This window comes from Pristiophorus japonicus, chromosome 7, assembly GCF_044704955.1.
Source record: "Pristiophorus japonicus isolate sPriJap1 chromosome 7, sPriJap1.hap1, whole genome shotgun sequence".
Taxonomy (NCBI): domain Eukaryota; kingdom Metazoa; phylum Chordata; class Chondrichthyes; family Pristiophoridae; genus Pristiophorus; species Pristiophorus japonicus.
Genome location: NC_091983.1, coordinates 161,339,562 through 161,349,748, shown reverse-complemented (window position 1 = coordinate 161,349,748; position 10,187 = coordinate 161,339,562). Strand labels below are relative to the sequence as shown.

General features: G+C 45.7%; 1 protein-coding gene across 5 annotated transcripts in view; it reads left to right on the top strand.

Moving 5' to 3' along the window:
• The window catches only part of armc1l (armadillo repeat containing 1, like), a 52,224-nt gene that overhangs the window by 371 nt on the left and 41,666 nt on the right, over window positions 1-10,187 (top strand). For 3 of the 5 annotated variants that reach the window (XM_070885485.1, XM_070885486.1, XM_070885482.1), the window contains exon 2: window positions 4,905-5,003. The gene's annotated coding sequence lies outside the window, so the exon portion shown is untranslated. The other 2 variants (XM_070885484.1, XM_070885483.1) reach the window with 2 other exon arrangements.

The window sequence follows — 10,187 nt, the reverse complement described above, 5'->3', positions numbered from 1 at the left end:
GGGAGTGAAGATCTGGGAGGGAGGGAGGATCTGGGAGGGAGGGAGTGTGAGGATCTAGGAGGGAGGGAGGGAGTGTGAGGATCAAGGAGGGAGTGAGTGAGTGAGCGAGCCCGACCGAGTGGGAGGGCAGGGCATTATTCAGGTGGCTGTTCGCGCGCGTTCCTTCCGTGGCTCAGGTTTACTCACTTTTAACCGGATACCACCGCTGTACTCAACACTGCAACCCCCACCGCCAGGATTCTTCACCACCTCCAGTCGAGTGGTCACCGGGCCCGGGATTCAGCCTGAGGTGGTGTATCCCGCGGGCGGGGTTATTAAGTGCTCTGTGTCGGTTTAAAAGCGACCGTGCTTCACTGTTGAGAGTGACACCTGGTGCATTGACTGCCGCGGAGAGTTGGACTGAGTTTCATTATTGGAGACTAAGGTGTGAATGAGCCTAAAATAGTGTGTGATGTACTTTGCCCCTGTCAGTACAATTTGTCTATTTCGAGCACGTGTGGATATATTTTGTTTATGTACGCCCCCTGTCTCCACATATCTTGCTTCCTGTGGCAATTTTGATGTAACACTTTTTATCAACATTTATAATAGGAAATTCTGTACGCAAATAGTTGTTAATTGCAGGACTCTGCTCACTAGATGGTGCTGTGCCCGCCCAACAACTGAGCCTCTACCAGCCACCAATTTAAAAACAACTCTGTCCCTCTGCCATAGAACTGACAGCTGCATCACTATAAATATTCTATCTCTGCTCCCAATATTTTTGCTGCAGTTACTAGCTCTTTTATCCTTTTACATTTTTAAAGTTTTTGTACAAAAGTATTCCGCGTTGCTGGATCAATAGCATTAAGTGTCCCTCTCAGGAAGGCTGTGTAGCTTAGTGTACTTTCCTTGCACCAGCTCCCATCACTCTCTGCAGGACCTCCTTTGAGAATCCAGGAGAGATTCCCAGCTGAGAACTAAACTGGACTCCCAATACAATCTATTCTTGCATCTAGCAAACGTAACATGAGATGAGATTATAAATAACATATGAATATGCCAAGTAACCCTGTCCCCCGTCAGTAGCTATGGGAGGGGTAGTGAGGGAAAAAATACCTATTTGGGCACAACATTTTATGCTTATAGATACGTTTCCATCGACTCCATCCCGCAGCTACCTGCCACCATCTCAGCAAAACCCCAGCCCTGCACAAGATAGAAAAGGCCCTCCACCAGTTCAAAGATCAACAAGGCAACCGGAGCGGATGGAATCCCCACTGAGGCACTAAAGTATGGCGGAGAGGCACTATTGGCACGAATGCATGACCTCATCTGGAAGGAGGAGAGCGTGCTGGGAGATCTCAGATGCAGTAATCGTGATCATCTTTAAAAAGGGGGACTAGTTCGACTGCGGCAACTACAGAGGAATCTCTCTGTTATCAGCCACTGGGAAAGTCATCGCTAAATCCTCCTCAACCATCTTCTCTCTGTGGCTAAGGAGCTCCTCCTGGAGTCATAGTGCGAATTCCGTCCACTACGGGGCACAACGGACATGATCTTTATGGTGCGACAACTGCAAGAGAAATGCAGGGAACGACACCAACCCTTGTACATGGCCGCCTTTGACCTTACAAAGGCATTCGACACTATTAACCGCGAGGGACTATGGAGTGTCCTCCTCCATTTCGGCTGGCCCCAAAAGTTTGTCGGCATCCTCTGCTTGCTCTACGACGACATGCAAGCCGTGATCCTGACCAATGGATCCATCACAGACCCAATCCACAGCCAGACCGGGGTCATGCAGGGCTGCGTCATCACGCCAACCCTCTTCTCGATCTTCCTCACTGCAATGCTCCACCTCGCACTCAACAAGCTCCCTGCTGGAGTGGAACTAAACTACAGAACCAGTGGGAACCTGTTCAACAGTCGTCATCTCCAGGCCACTTCCAAGACCGTCCCATCCTCTGTCGTCGAGCTACAGTACGTGGACGACGCTTGCGTCTGTGCGCATTCAGAGACTGAACTCCAAGTCATAGTCAACATCTTCACTGGGGCGTACGAAAGCATAGGCCTTAGACTAAACATCTGTAAGACAAAGGTCCTCCACCAACCTGACCCCGCCACACAGCACTGCCCCCCAGTCATCAAGATCCATGGTGCAGCCCTGGAAAACGTGGACCACTTTCCATACCTCGGGAGCCTATTATCAGCAAGGGCAGACATCGACGACAAGGTTCAACACTGCCTCCAGAGCAGCCTTCAGCTGCCTGAGGAAGAGAGTTTTTGAAGATTAGGCTCTCAAATTTGGCACCTAGCTCATGGTCTACAGGGCTGCAGTGATACCCGCCCTCCTGTATGGTTCAGAGACGTAGACTCTATACAGTAGACACCTCAAATCGCTGGAGAAATACCACCAGTGACGCCTCTGCAAGATCCTGCAAATCCCTTAGGAGGACAGACGCACCAACATCCGTGTTCTCGATTAGGCCAACGTCCCCAGCATCGAAGCACTGACCACACTCGACCAGCTCCATTGGGCGGGCCACATTCTTCGCATGCCTGACACAAGACTCCCAAAGCAAGCGCCCTACTCGGAACTCCTACACGGCAAGCAAGCCCCAGGTGGGCAGAGGAAACGTTTCAAGGACACCCTCAAAGCCTCCTTGATAAAATGCAACATTCCCACCGACACCTGGGAGTCCCTGTCCAGAGACCGCCCTAAGTGGAGGAAGAGCATCCGGGAGGCCGCTGAGCACCTCAAGTCTTGTTGTCGAGAGCATGCAGAAAGCAAGCGCCGGCAGCGGTAGGAGCGTTCGGCAAACCAGACTCCCCACCCATCCTTTCCTTCAACCACTGTCTGTCCCACTTGTGACAGAGACTGTAATTCCCGTATTGGACTGTTCAGTCACCTAAGAACTCACTTTTAGAGTGGAAGCAAGTCTTCCTCGATTTCGAGGGACTGCCCATGATGATGATGTTTCCAGTTTATAATGTTGCAGTGTTACATGATTGATTTTGAAAAAAGGCGCACATTTAGAACCTGAAGCTTCTATAGGGAGCGGGGAAGAGCAGAAAAATGGGATGAGAGTAGGTAGCTCCGCTGCGGAGCTAGAATCCGCACACATGCAATGGGGCATTTTTGAAGCCGTCCACTCCCAGATTTAAATAGATATTTAGCTTACACTTAGTCTGTAAACATAGAGCCCAAAACTTGCACACACAGGTGGTTCTCGACACAAAGTGGCCTATAACCACTAAGTTGTTGTCAAAATAAACCTTTTAAGAATCTACACACAACATTTTGATTCATTCACTATTTTACAAAAAGGGTGGCTGCGTTGGTACTGCATATTCAGTTATTAAACCTAATATAAATGTTGCTTACGTTAGTGTTATATGATGGATTCTTCATCATCATCATAGGCAGTCCCTCGAATCGAGGATGACTTGCTTCCATGTCAAAAGGTTCACAGGTGTTCAATGATGGACCTAAAATTCCAGGTCCGAACTAAATCTTGAAGGGTGGAAGATGCCTGTGCTTTGGATTTTTTTAACATGTGACCGTTGCACACCAGCCACCGCACGGGCTTGACAGAGTTAGATCTTGATCCAGTAGCAAAGATTAACCAAGACGACTGGAACAGCACGGACCTAGTTCACACACACATCGCAGTGTGGGCTGGCCCGTGCTGCCCATGGGTCCTCGCCTCTTCTGTGCCCCAAACTCACGCCTCTCCTGGGCCCCGATCACGTCCCTCTTCAATCTCTCGCCGCTCCTTCGCCCCGACCTCGCCGCTCCTTCAGTACCTGCCCACGCTCCAATCACCAATATGATGGATTGGCTTATTTATATCATAGCGGTTGAGGCGTTCGTTATTTACCTCTGGTAGTGATTTAAGCCTTTGCTGTGGGCAATCTAAATAAAATGCCCATTGGAACACATTTAATGCAAAGTAGTTGTCTGTTATGAAGCAGTTAACTATGGAACATTTATCTTTAAAAAGATAAATATTGTAATTAAACAAGGGTCCCCCAGGAGTTTCTAACAAGCAGTAACTGCGTGTTACTTGCTTCCCTTCAATGCTGTGTTACCAACAACTCTTAAATTGCCCCACTCCCGATACCTCCTGTCACTTACAAGTGCCCAACTCCCAACTATTCTCAGCTCACCATAACACAACTACCACTTCTCACTCCTTTCTCCAACTCCTTATAGTACTCTTCCAATTGCACAGTACCCCCACCAAACTCCTCTCATACCCTTCCTAACTGCTCACCAACCCCAAATCTCCCTTCTGATGCCCACACTTCCCTCAATGCTTCCATTTTATTTTCCCCACTATTCTCTTTCTCTTTTCTCCAACTTCTGATACACCCCACGCCTCATGCTCCAATCCAAAATATATTTTCTCAAATATATTTGAAAACACAGGCGTATCCAGAGTTTTGTACCGACCATAATTGGAGAGAGACAAGCAGCTGCTGCCAAAGCTCTGGACCTCCAACGGGTAGAATCACTGTTTAATGAAGTATGATGTGCATCCGTGACATAGTCCAGATGATGGTGGCATTGCAATTACACATTTTATTGGGGTGAGTTGTGCTGATTACCCTGGTGGCCATGAAGGGTTCCTGCTTTCTGCTGTCTACTTAGCAAAACCATGCTATCAGTCTAATGATCAACTTCCAACTATCCTCCTTGAGGGATGGTAAGTGTGGTCTAATTGGGATCTGACTCCAAGGTGAAATGCTTGAGGTATCTCCCTATGCGTAGAGAGTGTGGCAAAGATATCGGGCAAAGGAACTCCTATGGATTTGTCAATAGTTGGTTTTGAGATTCTTAAGCATAGTAATGTGCTTCTCTGTACATGCCAGACACCTGGCTGAGCCTAAACAAAATTCCAATTTATATTTTTGTTCAGGTTTTACCGTCTTTGGACTAACCAACCTTTCAGAAGTTTTAGGAGGGAAGTAGAGATCAGATCACTGCCACATCATTACCACTGGTTATACTGGAGGAGGTAATCTGATTTTGTGATGTCAATTTTTAACTGTTATTTTTAAAGCTACCTAGTCTGCGCAACTATTCTCAAAGATAAAACAAAACCTACTTTGTCCCAGTGTGCAATCTATTAGTGGTATTGTATGTGTATCAGAATTTGATCATGGAATGAAGGCTGCAATTTTGTTGTGGATATGGCATCCTTTATTATACTGCATCTCTCAAGACAATGTATGGGCATTGCAGCTAAATAAAGCATTCGAAGGGCTGCACTTTATGTTCATAAACAAATAACCAATGGTATTTTTGGTCAGCTTGGCTAGTTACTAAAGTTTGATAAAATCAGAAACTAGTTGAATTTTGCAAGAAAACAACAAATTCTGCCACTTTATTTTTTGGGAGAGGGGGAGATAAGCTTAGTTTCTACTGCAATGTTGTATTTCTATGTAGTGCCTACATGTTGCTGCTTCCAGCTTGTAATATGTTCCATGCACCCACTACATTATTATAGGATTGGCACCCATATTTAATGTACAGTACAAGTATGACCATAATCACTTTACAATTGCAGCATTGTATAGTATTCCAAAATAAGTTTAAAGACTGCCATGATATGCACTGCTATAGAATAAAAGTGAGTATGTAACATCAATATTGAAATGGAGCAGATACTGTTTCACTCAAAGCGAAGTCTTAAAGCACTGCTTGCAAATTACAAATATTTGATACTTATGGATCACCACCAGCGACAGAATCCATATTTAGCTGCATAATATAGGCTCATTTGTCAACCATTTCCTAGGCACTAAATGTAGGTATGTGATATCTATTGAGAATATATTAATTTTATACAGCATTGAAAAAGAGAAAACAAATTAAAATGTGTATCTCCCATGGCATACACAGTCAAGACAAGGTGCAGTTTTCAGGTCAAAGAGGGTCTGAGGGCAGTAGATAATTATCCTAGAGGTGTGGGAGCACTGGAAGCCAGAAGAAGCTGGAGAGGGATGGTATAACTTGGGAGAAAGGGAATGCAGAATGGGGTTAAATGTTGCAGGCATGGGGGAATTTAGAGCACAATTACAGGTTGGGGATGAGAGGTGAAAGAAACGTACTGCAATTACAACTATTTTTGTAGAAAACAAATCAAGTGCCCCCTGATTAAAGGGGTGGGGCACACTCCAAAAACTTTTCAAGTGCCCCCCCCCTTTTTTTCTTTTTCTTGAGGGCACTAAAACACAAACTATACAAGTGCCCCCTGGCTAAAGGCGGCGGGGGGGGGGGAAGAGGGCACTAAAACCGACAACTTAAACAAATTAAACTTTAGACATTAAAATCAAATTAAAATTTGGTTGCCGGGGATGATGATGCACTCTAGTCCCTCCGGCGCCCACCTCTCGCGGAAGGCCGCAGGCGTACCAGTGGATACCGCGTGCTCCATTTCCAGGGACACCCTGGCTCGGATGTAACCGCGGAAGAAAGGCTGGCAGTCGGGCTGAACGCCTGCTGCCTGGACCGGCTAATGGCCCTCTTGGCCATGTCCAGGAGCAATCCTACGAGGAGGCTTTCCACCTGCCTGCTCCCCTCCACATAGGGTGCCCAAAGAGTACTGCAGTTACAACTCTTTTGGAAAAACCATAATAAATTAAATCAAGTGCCCCCCGATCTGGGGGACACTCCAAACACTTTTCACGTGCCCTTTTTTTTGTGATTTCTTTTTCGGGGGGGGCTTTAAATTCGGATATTTTACAAGTGCCCCCTATAAAAGGGGAGGTGGGCACTAAAACCGGCAATTAAAACAAATTAAACTTTAAAACATATAAAATCAAATTAAAATTTGGTTGCTGCGGGTAATGATGCACTCCAGTCCCTCCGGCGCCCACCTCTCGCGGAAGTCCGCGAGCGTACCGGTGGACACCGCGTGCTCCATCGCTAAGGACGCCTGGCGCGGATGTAACCGCGGAAGAGAGGCAGGCAGTCAGGCTGAACGCCCGCTGCCTGGACCGGCTGATGGCCCCCTTGGCCATGCCCAGGAGCAATCCTACGAGGAGGCCTTCCACCTGCCAGCTCCCCTCCACATAGGGTGCCCAAAGAGTACTGCAGTTACAACTCTTTTGGGAGGGGGAACAAAATAAATGTTAGATCAAGTGCCCCCCGATCTGGGGAACATTCCAGACACTTAACTGCCCCTTTTTTTAATAAATGTTTTTTTGGGGGGGGGGCATTAAAACCATATATTTTACAAGTGCCCCCTATAAAAGGGGAGGGGGAGTACTGCAGTTGCAACTATTTTGGGGAACAAAATAAACATTAGATCGTGTGCCCCCCCCCCCCCCCCCCCTGATCTTGGGGACACTCCAGACACTTTTAACTGCCCTCTTTTTTTTATATTTTTTGTTTGTTTGGGTTTTTTTTGATTTTTTTTTTTTGGAGGCATTAAAATTATATATTTTACAAGTGCCCCCTATAAAAAGGGAGGGGGACACTAAAAAAAACCCTGCAAATAAAACAAATTAAACTTTAAAACACGTAAAATCAAATTAAAATTTGTTTGCTGGGGGGTGATAATGCACTCAAGTCCCTCCGCCGCCCACCTCTCGCGGAAGGCCGCGAGCAGTGGACACCGCGTGCTCCACCTCTAGGGACACCCTGGCGCGGATGTAACCGCGGAAGAGAGGCAGGCAGTCGGGCTGAACGCCCGCTGCCTGGACCGGCTGATGGCCCCCTTGGCCATGCCCAGGAACAATCCTACGAGGAGGCCTTCCAACCTGCCCGCTCCCCTCCACATTGGGTGCCCAAAGAGTACTGCAGTTGCAACTCTTTTGGGGAGGAACAAAATAAATGTTAGATCAAGTGCCCCCCGATCTGGGGGACACTCCAGACACTTAACTGCCCCCTTTTTTAATAAATGTTTTTTTGTGTTTTCTTTTTGTGATTTTTTTTTTTGGCGCATTAAAACCATATATTTTACAAGTGCCCCCTATAAAAGGGGAGGGGGAGTACTGCAGTTACAACTCTTTTGGGGAGTACAAAATAAACATTGGATCGAGTGCCCCCCGATCTGGGGGACACTCCAGACACTTATAACTGCCCTCTTTTTTTTTGTGTTTTTTTTTCCTTTTGTGATTTCTTTTTTTTGGGGCATTAAAATCATATAATTTACAAGTGCCCCCTATAAAAGGGGAGGGGGAGTACTGCAGTTACAACTCTTTTGCGAGGGGGAGGAACAAAATAAACGTTAGATCAAGTGCCCCCCGATCTGGGGGACACTCCAGACACTTAACTGCCCCTTTTTCTAATAAATGTTTTTTTTTTTGTTTTATTTGTGGGTTTTTTTGTGATTTTTGTTTTGGGGCATTAAAACCATATATTTTACAAGTGCCCTCTATAAAAGGGGAGGGGGTACCTGAATACAACTCTTTTGGAGTAAAACGTAATTAACATTAAATCAAGTGCCCCCTGATCTGGGGAACACTCCAGCCACTTTTCAACTGCCCTTTTTTTTTGTGTTTTTTTTATTTTTTATTTTTTGGGGGCAATAAAATCATATAATTTACAAGTGCCCCCTATAAAAGGGGAGGGGGAGTACTGCAGTTACAACAGGATTGAGGAGTTTCAGCTGCAATGTATTCTGCTAAAGTGCAGTTGTGTGTAATTAGTCCCTTGAAAGCCAGTTGCTGTGCCTTCATGAGGTCAAGTAGAGGCGAATTTCTCTAGATAATTCTAAGATAAATTAGCATTTAGATGAAAACAACAGAAAATGACTGGCTTTCTTTCAGAGGGGCTAAAAAAAGGAGGGTTATCACAGTATTGATTAAAGAATCAATTACAGCTGTGAGAAGGGATGATATGTTAGAGGGGTCATCAAACAAGGCCATATGGGTTGAATTAAAGAAAAAAAAGGGGTGATCACACTACTGGAGTGTACTATAGACCCTCAAGCAGTCAGAGGGCGATAGAAGGACAAATATGTGGGCAAATTGCTGCAGTGCAAAAACTATAGAGGTGTAATAGTGGGGGATTTTAACTACCCTAATATTAACTGGGAAAAAGAAAGGGTGAATGGTACAGAGGGTGTGGAATTCCTAAAATGCATTCAGGAGAACTTCTTTAGCCAGTATGTAACAAGCCCAACAAGGGAGGGGGCGGATCTGGACTTGGATTTGGGGAATGAAGAGGGGCAGGTGGAAGGGGTATCATTTTGGTGCTAGTGATCATAATTCAGTAAGATCGTGGGTAGTTATGGAAAAGAACAAAGGTGGACCAGGAATAAAAGTTCTCAATTGGGGTAAAGCCAATTTTGCTGGGATGGCATTTGGCCAAAGTGGACTGGAGCGACTACTTGATGGTAAATCAGTATCAGCAGTGGGAGGCATTCAAGGAGGAGATCCTGAGGGTACAGAGCAAGTATGCTCCCTTTATTAAAAAAAGGGTGGGGCTAACAAATCTAGAGCGCCCTGGATATCAAGGGACATGCAGGGTAAGATAAAGAAAAAAGGGAAGCTTCTGACAGATACCGAGAACTCAGCACAGCAGAAACTTCATTGTATAAGAAATGCAGGGGTGCAATTAAAAAAGATAGCTGGAAAGCAAAGCGAGAACATGAACAACTATTGGCAAGTAAAATCAAGAAAAACCCAAAGATGTTTTAGAAATACATTTAACAAATATGATGTGATTAGGATTACGGAGACGTGGCTCCAGGATGATCAGGGCTGGGAACTCAACATCCAGGGGTATTCAACATTCAGGAAGGATAGAATAAAAGGAAAAGGAGGTGGGGTAGCATTGCTGGTTAAAGAGGAGATGAATGCAATAGTTAGGAAAGACATTAGCTTGGATGATGTGGAATCTATATGGGTAGAGCTGCAGAACACCAAAGGGCAAAAAACGTTAGTGGGAGTTGTGTACAGACCTCCAAACAGTAGTAGTGATGTTGGGGAGGGCATCAAACAGGAAATTAGGGGTGCATGCAATAAAGGTGCAGCAGTTATAATGGGTGACTTTAATATGCACATAGATTGGGCTAGCCAAACTGGAAGCAATACAGTGGAGGAGGATTTCCTGGAGTGCATAAGGGATGGTTTTCTAGTCCAATATGTCGAGGAACCAACTAGGGGGGAGGCCATCTTAGACTGGGTGTTGTGTAATGAGAGAGGATTAATTAGCAATCTCGTTGTGCGAGGCCCCTTGGGGAAGAGTG